Below are 13,547 nucleotides of genomic sequence, written 5' to 3'. Positions count from 1 at the left end.
GCCTGCTTACTGTCCCCTCCCCTGTGAAACCCTGTCTTTTACCTGGCACTGCTCAGGGCTTACTCCTGGGCCTATGCTCAGGGGTCACTCCAGGCGTGCTCTGGGGACTGTGTGCAGTGCTGCTTGGGGTCAGACTCAGGCTGGCTGCATGCACATATCCACTGTGTCATCTTTTTTTTTTTTTTTTCTTTTTGCACTCAGGAATCACTCCTGGCGGTGCTCGGGGGACCATATGGGATGCTGGGAATCGAACCTGTGTCGGCCATGTTGGCTGCGTGCAAGGCAAACGCCCTACCCGCTGTGCTATCGCTCCAGCCCCACGGTGTCATCTTTCTGACCCCGGCCCTCATCATTTTTTCAGTTGTTATGACGGCTAGTTGGGCAGGGTTTGGCCCTGTGGTGCTTTGAGAGTAATGTAGTTTTGGGGATTAAACTCAAGGCCTTGATTATGTTCTTTTTTTCCTCATTAATTTGGTGATACTCTCATTTAAGGTTATTTGGGCCAGGAGCTTTTGTTCAAGTTAGAGCGGTATTTACTGCTTACCCACAGAAACTATAAAAGCAGTTAATTTTATTTATTTGATGCACCATAGAAATAGTTTAGTTTTTCTTGGCGGTGGTTGTGGTTTGGCCCATGTTCAGCTGTTCACAGGAATCATTCTCAAACCACACAGGGTGTTTCGGGGACCGTATGTGGTTCTGAGGAACCTGGATTGCTTGTGTGCGATGCAAGTGCCTTACCCCTGTATTGCCTCTCCAGCCACTCCATTTAAAAAATATCACAGTGCATTTAATTATAAATCCAGTTTCACCATTCACAGAATTGCCTACAAGTTTACTATTTTTGGGAGAGAAAGGAGGACTCACTTGGCAGTGCTCGGGTACTCCTGACTCTCACTTAGGAATTATTCCTGGTGGCGCTTAGGGGACCGTACGGGGTACTGGGAATCAAACACAGGTTGACTGCATACAGGACAGCGTTCTCCCCACTGCAGTGTGGTCTGACGCCTGCCGACAAAATTTAAAATAGAAACATGAGGCAGGAGTGGTGACTCATTGAAAGAGCACAAGCCTTCCTCGTGGAGCCCCTGGGTTTGATCCTAGTATCCCAGGTTCTCTTGAGCACCACCAGGAGTGGACCCTGGGGTCAGCCACATGCAAGGCAAGCCCCTAAACCTCTGTACTATCTCTCTGGCCTCATTTTAAAAATTCTTAAATTTACCGATGGGGAGCATAAAAACAGATTTTAAACTCTTAAGTCATAAAATTTATAACCATCTACTATTCTTCTTTGAATACCAGTTCTACATGATAACGTAAATCACTCTGAACTACTGCTAACAAAAGAACTAAAATACAGTCCTGTAAAGGTAAAATTATTTCTGGTAGGAAGTTTATCTTAGTATCTTCCATAGTTTGACTCTCTTGTAAGAGCGTAAGCAGATTTAAAGTTTTAGTCCTCTGCCCAGTTGAAATGTCTTTATCTAGGACTGGAGAGCTCAGAAGGGTTGGATTGCCCCTCATGTGGGAGCCTTGAGTTTATCCTTGACACCAGGTGGCCCCCTCGGCACAGCTGGGAGTAGCCTCCAGCCCAAGGCCTGATGCTCACGTTTGCTCTCAGCCCATCCCTGTGCCTGTGAAACAAAGGGGTCCCTGGCTTTGGTCTCCCCTGAAGTGAACATTACTAGCACTGAGCAGCTGACAGCTTTCGGGGTGATGGTGGTTTGGCGTCCTGCCTGGTGGTGCGTGGGGCCAGACCGGCGCAGTCCTGTCCAAGGCTAGTGCCTCCCACTTCTTAAGCACTCTGATTTCTGCTCTGTTTCAGCGTTTCATGCATCTAGTATTCCGACACCCACACCCTGTGTCTCGGTGTCCAGTTTCCTTCAGCGGGCCCCCCTCCCATTAACCCAGCTCCCCAAGACAAAGACAAGTGCTGTCCCCTCTGTATGTTCTCCTGGCCCTCAGCGTCAGTTTCTCTGTTTGTTTTTGAACCACACCCAGTGGTGCCCGGGTGCCCAGGTGACTCTATGCTCAGGGACCACAACTTGTAGTGTGTGCATGGGGAACCATACGTGGTGCTGGGATTTTAATCTTTGTCACAGCTGCATGCAAGGCAAGTATCTTAATTTCTGTAATATCTCTGCCCTCCAGCTGTTGATTTTTGATTTGTTTTTGAGCCCACACTCAGCACTGCTCAGGGATCACTCATGACAGGGTGCCAGGGAATCTGGCTTGGCTGATGCAAGTTCCTCACCCTCTGTAGTAACACTCCAGCTCCTTGCCATTGATTTTTTTAAGATAATGATCATTTTTATGTGAACTTTAGCACAAGACTAATGTAGAATGCAAAAGAAAGAAAAAAATTAGGTTGCTGCATTCACAAACTTGCATTTCATTTGTCTTGTCTCTATTCCTTTTACTCAGATTGAAAAGCAAGCATTGTTATTGCTTAATGCTGTGTATGGTGATTATAAAATTTACACAGTTAAGTGTACAGTGCAGTGTTTTAGTATATTTACATGGCATTACACTACTAATTCCAGAACCATTTTCCTCTTTCCAGAGAGCAAAGTTGTCCCTATTGACCCTAGGAATTTCTCCCTTCTTCCACCAGTCCCTGGCAACTGTTAATGAATTTTTCAATTTCTGTGGATTTACCCATTCTGGACATTTCATGTAAATGGGTACTCTATTATGAGATCTCTTGTGACCAGCACATTGTTCATTAGCATAGTGTTTATCTACGCTATTTCATGTGTCCACACGCCATTCCTTTCCGTAGTCAAATAATACCTGTTTCTGTGGATATACATTAATCTTGCACATCCTCAGTTGATAAAAATTTGAGTTTTTAAAAAGCTCTTTTAGCTATCATGAAAAATGCTGTTATATAATTTGCTGGGTTTTTTTTGTTTGTTTGTTTTTTTGCTTTTTGGGTCACACTCAGCGATGCACAGGGGTTACTCCTGGCTCTGTAGTCAGGAATTACTCCTGGCAGTGCTCGGGGGACCATATGGGATGCTGGGAATCGAACCCGAGTCGGCTGTGTGCAAGGCAGACTCCCTGCGCGCTGTGCTATCATCCAGCCCCTAATTTACTGATTTTTATGTGAACGTCTGTGTTCCAGTCTCTTGAGTCTATATGTAGGAGTGAAAATGCTGGGTTACATGGTTTTAAGTGTGCTTAATAATCTGGCGAATTGCTGAACTGTTTCAAAGTAACTGTATCAAAACTCATTGAATTGGAATTAATGAGTTTTCATTTTTCCATATTTACCTCAATACTATCAATATTATTGTTGTTATTAATATTTTTGGTATTCTAGGCTTGAAGTGGCATCTCGTTATGGGTTTGAGATTTAGATCAATGTTAAGCATCTTTCTCTTAAGGTAGCTTATTTGTGTATCTTATTTGGAGAAATACCTATTTTTAGCCTTTTCCCACTTTTTAATTAGGATATTTACCTTTTTATTGTTGATTTTTATAACAGTTCTTTATAGTCTACATATTCAAGTTTCTTATGGAATACATAGTTTACAAATATTTTCTTCCATTTCTTGGGTTGTCTTCTTACTCTCTTGAATGGTAACATTTTTTTTTTTTTTGGTGCTTAAAAAAATTTTAATGTCATTCATGAGGTTTTCCCAATGAGAGAAGGTATGGGTTCTTTCTTCCAAATGAAATAGCCATTCTTGGTGAGGTTCCAGAACAGCTAACAGATCACAGGAAGACAGTTCTTTGGGCCCTTGTTTGACATCAACAGCTGGAGGGTAACTATTGATCTTCAGTCAGGGCCATTTGAATGGTAACTTTTGAATCTCAAACATTTATAATTTGAAGTCTAATTTATTTTTTCTTCTGTTGCTCTTTTGGAATCATATTTAAGAAATCATTTCCAAAACGAAGGCCACAGCATCTTATTTTTAGTTCTTATACTTAGATCTATGACCCATTTTTTGTTAATAATATAATCAGTGTAATCCATCGTTGAGATTCATTCTTTTACATGTGCCTATCCAAGTCCCTCAGCATCATCTGTTCCCAGTGGAATAATCTTGATACCTTCATTGAAAACCAGCTGACCATAAGAGTTTATTTCTGGACTCTCAATCTAGTCCACTGATATGTTTGTTTATCCTTTTGCCAGCACGTGTTTTGATTACTGTGTTTTGTAATAATATTTTAAATGGTAAAAACTGGAATTAGACCCAGTCCAACTTTCTTCCTTTTCAGAGTTGTCTTATTATCTTGGGGTCCCTTGGATTTTCTCATGAATCTTAGGATTAGTTGTCAATTTCAGCATGAAAGACAGCTGGGATTTTCATTGGGATTACATTTATATCGATTTGGGGAATACCATGCAGTTTTTTTGTTTTTAAATAGAGGGGTCAAACCGAGTGGTACTCAACTTGGTGGTGGTGCAGTCTTGGGGGCCACCATGCTTAAACCTGGTAATGCTTGGGGGAGATCATGTGGCATAGGGTTTTGAACTGAGGGTCCTTTTCAGGTTAGGTATGTGTGATACCACTTGAACCATATCCCAATGCACGACTTTTACATTTAATGTAAGAGGAAGAAAATACTCCTTAAAGTCATGAATCTTAATTTCTTAATTTTCCTCAACCATGTTAACTTTTCTGATTTTGTCAGCTATTTTACTGATAAAGATTGTTCTTCTTTCTCTGCCCTGCCCCCCCCCCATAACCCCTGCCCCCAGCACACACACCTGGCAGTGCCTACTTCTGTCTCTGTGCTTAGGTGGGGCTCAGGGGCAAATACGGGGTTCCAGGGACCAAACACAGGTTGGCAAGTGCCCTGCCAGCTATCCTGTCTCTCCAGCCCCCAAGATTGTTCTTTCTTATAATTTCCCCTTGAGATAAATGATAATGAAGAAAAATCCACTTTTAATTTACTGATGACTTTTTAAAAGCATTAACAATATTGTGAATGCCTTTTAGTTACAAACAAGTCATTAAATCCCAAATTAAAAGCTACCCAGACATTCTCTAAGGGATTAACGCAAATGTATTTTCTGGTTTACCGTCTCGTGGAGATCACACATGTATTTCCCTGCCTAAGTAGAGTTCTGCGATGGGAGGTGTCAACATTAGTTGGTTTCAGTCATTTGTGTTCTAGCTGCCGTTTCATGCTAGCCCTGCCGAGTGATCATTCTTCTGTTTGGTAGGTTTCACAAATCTTTCAAATTCAAATTCAGAAGTAGCTCTCATAAAAGCAGAGTACATAGTTTCGTGCCCCCCCGCCTCCCCTTGTGTGGTATTTATGAGCATTTCTTCAGAACCCGTTAATACCGGCCAGGCCTCCAGATCAGCCCAGAGTTGACTTTGGGCTGCTCCGGGTGTAGTTTTTGTGTGCCGCGAGTGTTGGGGCAATCTTTGAAATGCAGCTTTCCTCATTTTTCAGAGCTTCATTCTTCAGCTCATAGTAAGGATTGTTGAGAGAAGCGTGTAGGGCGGTTCACGGAGCAGGGTCTGAGCAGCGCTGACGCACCGTCTCTCACAGAGGCTGTACTCTGGAGGCAGAAGGGTGAAGAAGTTTGTGAGATATTCTCTGAGTTCTTTAAACTAAGTTTGTTTCCTAATTGCTCTTAACTCCCTCGTTTCCATCAAGGTCTTCCACTGTTCGGTGAGGTTTGTCTTCTGAAGCCCCAGCGTTTTCTTCCCCTTCCGCCTCTGTACCAGGCTCTGACACTGGTCCAGGAATGCCTCCATTTTCTTTGGTCTACTGCCAAACTGCATTTCAGAAGACTTACAGACTTTGAAACATTTTTGAAATAGGATCCTTAGGCCCTCTTTAGCCAATGCAGAATTCTGGCTCCAGGTAAACACCCCTGTTGCATCTGCCATCCATGAGCCAGTAGGGACTTAGAAGAAGAAGGTATGGGCTCATGAAGACATTTAAAAACCAAGAATTGGGGCTGGGGCAATAGCACAGCGGGTAGGGCGTTTGCCTTGCATGCAGCCGACCTGGGTTCAATTCCCAATATCCCATATGGTCCCCTAAGCACCGCCGGGGTAATTCCTTAGTGCAGAGCCAGAAGTAACCCCTGTGCATTGCCGGGTGTGACCCCCCCCCAAAAAAAAGCAAAACAAAAAAAAACCCCAGGAATTAATTTTTGAGAGAAATAGGTTTTCTGGAAATGATTGTGTTTTTCCCATTTGCTTCTGAATCATTGGCTGGCTGTGCATCTTGCTAAAACTTCTTTTTCATATCCTTCTAAAGGATGAAAGGTGTTAAATGTTTTGACATTAATCCCTTTGAGAGATTGTACACTGGAATACTGAGTACTTAGCAATAGAAATGGCCTAGTAAAGAAAACTGAAGATCTCTTATAACATTCTGAATTGGTAGTCATGATACAGAAAGATGTTGGTTAAAACCTATTCCATTTTCTCATTTAATTTAAAGGGGAACTGGATATAATACTTTTTACTAAGTTCCATGGTTTGGAAGCCCCTTTGGGACAAAAATTAGAATATTTCTCATAAAACTCCCTAAGAAACCGAAATAGGGGCTGGAGCGATAGCACAGCGGGTAGGGCGTTTGCCTTGCATGTGGCCGACCTGAGTTCTATTCCCAGCATCCCATATGGTCCCCCAAGTACTGCCAGGAGTCATTCCTGAGTGCAGAGCCAGGAGTAACCCCTGTGCATTGCTGGGTGTGATTCCCCCCCCCCCCCCAAAAAAAAAGAAACCAAAATAATTCTTGGAAAACGAAAATGGGAAGTATTGCCTTTCCTGACTTTGAATTGTAGACAATCGATAGCATTCATAGTCCTGAGATAAATTCTCACATTATAGAGTTTATTTCTGACAAAGGAGCTGAAGTAATGAAGTGGAGCAAGAAAGTTTCTTCAACAAATGGTGCTGGGAAACTGCATTTTCATTTCATTTTTTCATTTCATCATCCTGTTATTCATCGAATGCCTCGAGCAGGCCCCAGTAACATCCTAGCCCTGAGATTATATTCAAGGCTCTTTAGGAGAATGAGACCCATCATTGTTACTGGTATTTGGCATATATGGTACGCCACGGGGAGTTTGCCAGACTCTGCCCGGTGGGCAGGCTACATTCGATAGCCTGCAAGTTTGTCCATATCTACATTTAAAAAAATGGAACTAGAATCATACTTCAATCCATTTATAAGAGGTAACGCAAAGTGAATTAAAGGCCTTCCTTGAGATTGGACCAGAATCTGTAAAAGTCATTAAGGAAAACTCATAGGCGGAACCCTTGGGAAGTGAACCCCAGAGGTGTCTTCAATGGTTTGACTCCAGAAGGTAAAGAGAACCAAAATAAAAAGAAACAGGACTACAACAAATTAAAAAGTTTTGCATGGCAAAAAAAGCTCTGAACTAAAATAAAAAGACATTATCCTGAGTGGGAGAAAATATTTGCACATAATACATCAAATCAAGGATCGGGGAATGAGTACGGCAAGTAGGATGCTTACCTTGCCTGTGGCCTATCTGGGTTAGATCCCCAGCACCCCATATGATCCTCTGAGCCCCCCAAGGAGTGATCCCTGAGTGCAGAACCAGGAATGATTCTTCCCCGGAGGAGACAACTGTATGACTCATAGGCAGAGAAAAAGTGTCATCACCACTTCCTAGGAAAATACAAGTCAAAACCACAGTGAGATTTCTCACACCATTGAAAATGGCATATATCAAAAAGTCTGGAAACAACCGGTGTTGGCGGGGATACAGTGAGAAAGCACCCAACCCTCATCCACTTACAGTGGGATTGTCACCTGGTCCAGTGTCTGTGGGAAGCAGTATGGAGGTTTCTGAAATAAGGAAGACTAGAACTCCCCTACAGCCCAATGGGACCACTTCTTGGCATCTGCCCCCAAACATAAAAACCATAATTTGAAAGGATATATGCATACATATGTTCTTTGCAGTGTTTAGGGAAACAACCCCTAAATCCTACAATGGATGAATGGATCAAGAAGTTGTGTATGTGATGCTTTGAAAAGGGAAATGAATCACAAGCAGAGGTGGTGACAAAACTCAAGACCTTGTTGTCCCTTGAACATCATGAACTTTGCTTGCTTGTTTCCGTGTATCTTTGCTTGCCTTTTTTTCCCCGCTGTGGAGAAACCCATGTTCTCTCTTGAACACATATTTTCTCTTTTTCTCTCCCGTCACATCTTTCGAATCAAGTTTCATCCAGTGAAAACTAATACTTGCAAATTATGTTTTAAGAGTTTTGTATACTTTATTAAGGTTTTATTTTTCGTGTTTAAATTTAAAATATTGTTAGTGTTTCTTTAAATTTAAAACTTACAAAAATACCATTAAAAAGTCTTTAAAAATAAAATAAAGGGGGTATGGTGCCGCCAGCAGGTCAGTCTGTACCTGTGAGGCAAGTACATCAGCAGCCTGATGGCGCCTTCAGACTTCCAGATGCCCCAGAATTGCTGCTGTGCCTTTGGCCAGACCCCAAAAACCTGGGGCAAAGTTTACCAAGAAAGTAAACGGCCAAAAGTTAGGTATGTGGGAAACACACCCACAAACCACCTCCGGCTCAGCTATATAATTGGAGGCAAGGCCTCTCTGGTTCCTGATTGAACTGCTTAATGGCCATGATCCCAGAGACTCAGAAACAAATCTCAAAAGCCAGCGGCTTTTGGCAGAAATGGGTCCAGTTCCTGCAGTAGGTTACCGGTGCTGGGCCAACCCAGGTGGGAATAGGTTTCGTGCCTTGGCCTGTTCCCCCTGGCAGCCCAGTGGCCGCCATCCTCCAGAGGCCACTGGACAGTCAGGTTTGGCCCCACAGTGACGAGACACACAGGGCCTTATGGGATGGGGGTGGAGCTGGTCCTGTCCTCCTCACCCGAACGAGACCCCAAGTCATCGCCCACAAATGGCCTCTCTGGCTCCTGATCAAGCTGCTTAATGGCCATGATCCCAGAAACTCAGGAGCAAATCTCGGAACCCAGCAAGAGTTAAAATTTCGGAATTTCAAAATCGTGCGGCCACTGATGATGCAGCCACGCAACATCATATGTTGTTCATAACCAGCAATAGAGAGCAAATTGTCTACTGTTGCCTTTTCGGCAGATCTGAGTATTGGGGTGGGATCCCAAATAATAATGGTGGGTCTGGTGTCAAAATATTGAATGTGATCAAAGTAGAGAGAGAGTAATGTGGAAATCATCTGCCCCACGGGTAGGGGAAGGGTGTGGGATGGGGGTATTCTGGGGTTGTTGAAGGTGGAGAATGGGCACTGGTGGAGGTATGGGTGTTTCATTGTATGACCGAGACTTGAACCCAAAAGCTTTGTGGCTGCTCTCACGGTCACGGTCCTCCTGTTGTTCATTGATTTGCTCAAGCAGTCCCAGTAACATCTCCATCGTGAGACTTGTCACTGTGTTTGGCATATCGAATACATCACGGGTAGCTTGCCAGGCTCTGCCGTGCGGGCGAGATACTCTCAGTAGCTTGCCGGGCTCTCCGAGAGGGGCGGAGGAATCGAACTCGGGTCGGCCATGTTGGCTGCGTGCAAGGCAAACGCCCTACCGCTGTGCTATCGCTCCTGCTCTCACGGTGATTCAATAAATAAAATTATAAAAAAATTTAAAAAAGAAAAGAAAAGAAAGAGGGGCTGGAGTCATAGTTCTGTGGGTAGGGCATTTGCCTGGCAAGTGGCCAACCCAGGTTTGATCTCTGACATCCCATATGGTCCCATATGGCTGGGTGTGTCCCTAAAACCAGAACATAAAAATAGCCACAGTAAAGGGAGCAGCAGATAGCCAAAGGCAGCTGAAGTGGAGAGTTGGTCACTGGAACTGAGCTTAGGGGATTGTGGTGGGAAGCAGGCACTGTGCTGGGTTGGGATGATGTATGAAACTCTTGGTGTTGGAATGATGTATGCATCAAACTATTGTTGACATTGCTGCAAATCATTAAAGGAATAAAGAATAAGGGATGTTGTAAAGGACAGAAGTTGTGGTACAATACGGTGGAATACTAAGCCATAAGAAAAGGTAAACTCGTGCAGTATGCCATGTGGAATTGGAGGCTCTTAGGTTAAGTGAAATAGATCCAAAGGAGAGGGACAAATACCAGGTGATCTTGTCCAACATAGGAAGTCAAAACTAGGGACTAGATAGTACTTACCGATCAGTGACAAACCGTTGACATTGGATACAAAGCAAATCACCAAGTGGTCGGAGGAGTGGGGAGGGGAAAGAAGACTAGAGTCCAAGGGACATAGGCCAGCAGGGAAGGCCTGGGCACTCTGGATCTGGTGTGCTACGGCAGTTGTGCATGTTGATAGCACAAGCTTTGGTTCTGTTTTGACTACCTTGATCACTTGAACACTTGAATCCCGTTATTCATCAATTTGCTCAAGCGGGTGCCAGTATGGTCTCCATTCGTCCCTGTCATGTGCTAGTGTAGCCCAATGGCGTCTGCTCGCTCCAGGAAAATGAAGAGCCTCAAACCGTTCATTCAGGGTCTTGACAAAGAAGTCTGACCATCTCATAGTTCTTCTTGACAAAGAAGTCTGATCACTTGATCTTTTGACGTCCCGTGGAATCCAGTTAGTAATGGCTCTAGTCCAGCGGTCGTCTCCAAATTGCTTTACGTGCCCAACCCATCTGATTTTTGACGCCTTGGCAAATGAGACAGTGTCCCTGATTCTCGATCTTTAACGGAGGTTGGAATTCCAGATTTCTTCTCTCCCTTGAGTGAAGCTTGATGCTCCAAGCATAGCTCTTTCAATTCCTCTTTGGGAGACCCGAATAGCCTTCTCATTCTGTTTTCTTAGGGCCCCAGTCTCTGAGGCATGTGTTAGTGCGGGAAGAACGGTGGAGTCGAAAAGATGTGCCCGGAGCCTGAGGTTCTTCATCCTCTTAACAACTTCTTCAACATTCTTGTTGAAGAGTTGTTCAACGCCACTTTCTTTCTCCTGTGCAACTCAGGTGCCAGGTCGTTCGTCATGTTGAGTTCTCAACCTAGGTACACATAATTGCTGCATTCAGAGATGTTTGTTCTGTTGAAAGCGAAGCGAATGGAACGTCAGGAACGAGTCTGTTTTTCATAAACATTGTCTTTGTGAGATTCAGCTGTAGTCCGACCTTTCCACACTCACAGTCGAAGTCGGCCAGCATCTGTGCCACTCTGCTAATGATTGGTGTTATTAGAACGGTGTCATCAGCGAAGCGGAGGTGGTGTAGTTGCCGACTGTCTATCTTCACTCCCATTCCTTCCCATTCAAATTGTCGCATGACGTTCTCAAGGGTGGCACTGAAAAGTTTCGGTCAAATGGTATCACCCTGCCAAACCCCTCTCTTGACGTGAATGATCACTTCCTTGTAGAATGGTGAGATTCTGGTAGTGACTCTGTAATACAGCTCACGGAGGATCTTTTTTTTTTTCTTCTTTTTTTGCTTTTTGGATCACACCTGGCCATACACAGGGGCCACTCCTGGCTCTGCACTCAGGAGTCACTCCTGCCAGTGCTTAGGGGACCATATGGGATGCTGGGAATCGAACCCAGTTTGGCTGCGTGCAAGGCAAACGCTCTACCCGCTGTGCTATCTCTCCAGCCCCACACGGAGGATCTTTGAGTCTCACGCATGAGTCCAGGCTCAACGTGACCCAGAAACAGAGATTCTTTGCCTGCTTCCACCAATCTGTGGCGACCCAGGGATCACACCCAGAAGACCCACCCTGCAGGAGTCAGATAAATACCTCATAATACCTCATAAATACCTCCACTACCTCCACTACCCAGTCGCCACCACGCTCCAGGCCACTTTCTGGATCGCTTGGGCTGGGCTGAGCCTCATGCATGAGTGAAGCCCCACAGTATCAGGTAAAGTGGAACTTTGTGACCTTGGACTCCAGGTTCAACGGACTGGGAAACAGAGATCCTCTGCCTGCTTCCACCAATCTCCGGCGGCCCAGGGGTCACACCCAGAAGATCCACCCTGCGGGAGCCAGATAAATACCTCATAGCCGACCTCCACTATCTCCACTACTCAGCCGCCGCCACGCTCCAGGCCGCTTTCTGGCCATGTGACACATCATAAGACACTTAATACCCATTTTTTCATTATTACCACACCATACTTGATGGGGTTCAAATATGGTTTGAACCTTGGGAACACCTGCAAGGGCAATTAGAGGCTGCCTTAAAAGCCTCTATCCCTCTCGGAGAGCCCGGCAAGCTACCGAGAATATCCTGCCCGCACGGCAGAGCCTGGCAGACTATCAGTGGCGTATTTGATTCCATATGCCAAAAACAGTAAATACAGTGGGTCTCATTCCCCTGACCCTGAAAGAGCCCTCAGTACAGCAGTGTTTTGAGTACCTAGTATTTAAAAAATGAGAATAGTCTTGTTATTGCCTGAAAAGGTAACTGGTAAGCGATAATAGATTTGGTTATTCAGAGAAACAGATATTAATCCAGTGAATATAAATTGATTTCAACTGCTGAGAATTATGAAATCTTGAAGAACATTTGTGGTGAAGAATTCCATGGTTTTTGTTTTGGTTTGGTTGTTGCGTTACACCCGTGGTGCTCATGGGTTACTCCTGGCTCTGCACTCAGGAATTACTTTTTAAAAAATTTTTATTAGTGAAACACCATGAGGTACAGTTGTAAACTTACAAATTTTTATGCTTGGGTTTCTATTATACAATGATCGAGTACCCATCCCTCCACCAGTGCCCATTTTCCACCACCATGGATCCCAGTATCCCTCCCACCCCCATCCCCCCCATCCCCCCCTGCCTCTGTGGCAGGGCATTCCCTTTTGTTCTCTCTCTCCTTTTGGGTGTTGTGGTCTGCAAAAGGGGCATTGAGTGGCAATCATGTTCGATCCATAGTCTACTTTCAGCATGCATCTCCCATCCTGGGAGGATCCTCTAAACATCCTTTATTTGGTGCTCCCTTCTCTATCTGAGCTGCCCTTTCCCCTAGCATGCCCGGAGGAATTACTTTTGATACTGCTCAGTGGGCTAAATGAGGTACTAGGTATCTAACCAGGGTCAGCCATGTGCAAGGCAAACACCCCACCCGCTGCCCTACTGGCTCCAGACCCTACTTTCCATGTTTTTGAAGGTAAGCACAATAGGAGTTGTGTTGCTAGAGGAAATCTCCTTCTCCCCCCATCCCCGGGGTGAGTGTGTAATGGTTGATATTATATACCTAATGAAAAGGGAATACATTGAACAATATATCTTTCTGGTAGGGAAAAAAAAGGCCCTCCCGTTGATCGTCGATTTGCTCGAGCGGGCCCAGTAACGTCTCCATTGGAGACTTTGTTGTTACTGTGTCTGGCATATCGAATACTCTCGGTAGCTTGCCGGGCTCTCCGAGAGGGGCGGAGGAATCGAACTCGGGTCGGCCATGTTGGCCGCTTGTAAGGCGAACGCCCTACCGCTGTGCTATCGGAATATTTTACTCAAGAACAAAAGCCCAGGTTCAGATAGGTTCTCTAGTGAGTTCTGTGATTTCTTCAGAGAAGACTTACTACTTACACTTCTTAAGCTTTTCTAATATCAAGGAAAT

At 44.6% G+C, this 13,547-nt stretch overlaps 1 protein-coding gene and 1 non-coding gene across 3 annotated transcripts in view; one reads left to right on the top strand and one right to left on the bottom strand.

The window, feature by feature from the left end:
* Positions 1-13,547, top strand: part of BAG4 (BAG cochaperone 4) — a 42,415-nt gene that overhangs the window by 16,513 nt on the left and 12,355 nt on the right. The gene's annotated exons all lie outside the window — the stretch shown is intronic.
* On the bottom strand, positions 3,663-3,798 carry LOC130026212 (small nucleolar RNA SNORA2/SNORA34 family). Its single transcript, XR_008792834.1, has one exon. It is a non-coding gene; the product is annotated as a small nucleolar RNA SNORA2/SNORA34 family (small nucleolar RNA).

Source organism: Sorex fumeus, unplaced genomic scaffold (genome assembly GCF_029834395.1).
Source record: "Sorex fumeus unplaced genomic scaffold, SorFum_2.1 ptg000033l, whole genome shotgun sequence".
In the NCBI taxonomy this organism is placed as follows: domain Eukaryota; kingdom Metazoa; phylum Chordata; class Mammalia; order Eulipotyphla; family Soricidae; genus Sorex; species Sorex fumeus.
The sequence above is the reverse complement of the archived record's forward strand: the minus strand, read 5'-3'. Positions and strand labels throughout refer to the sequence as shown.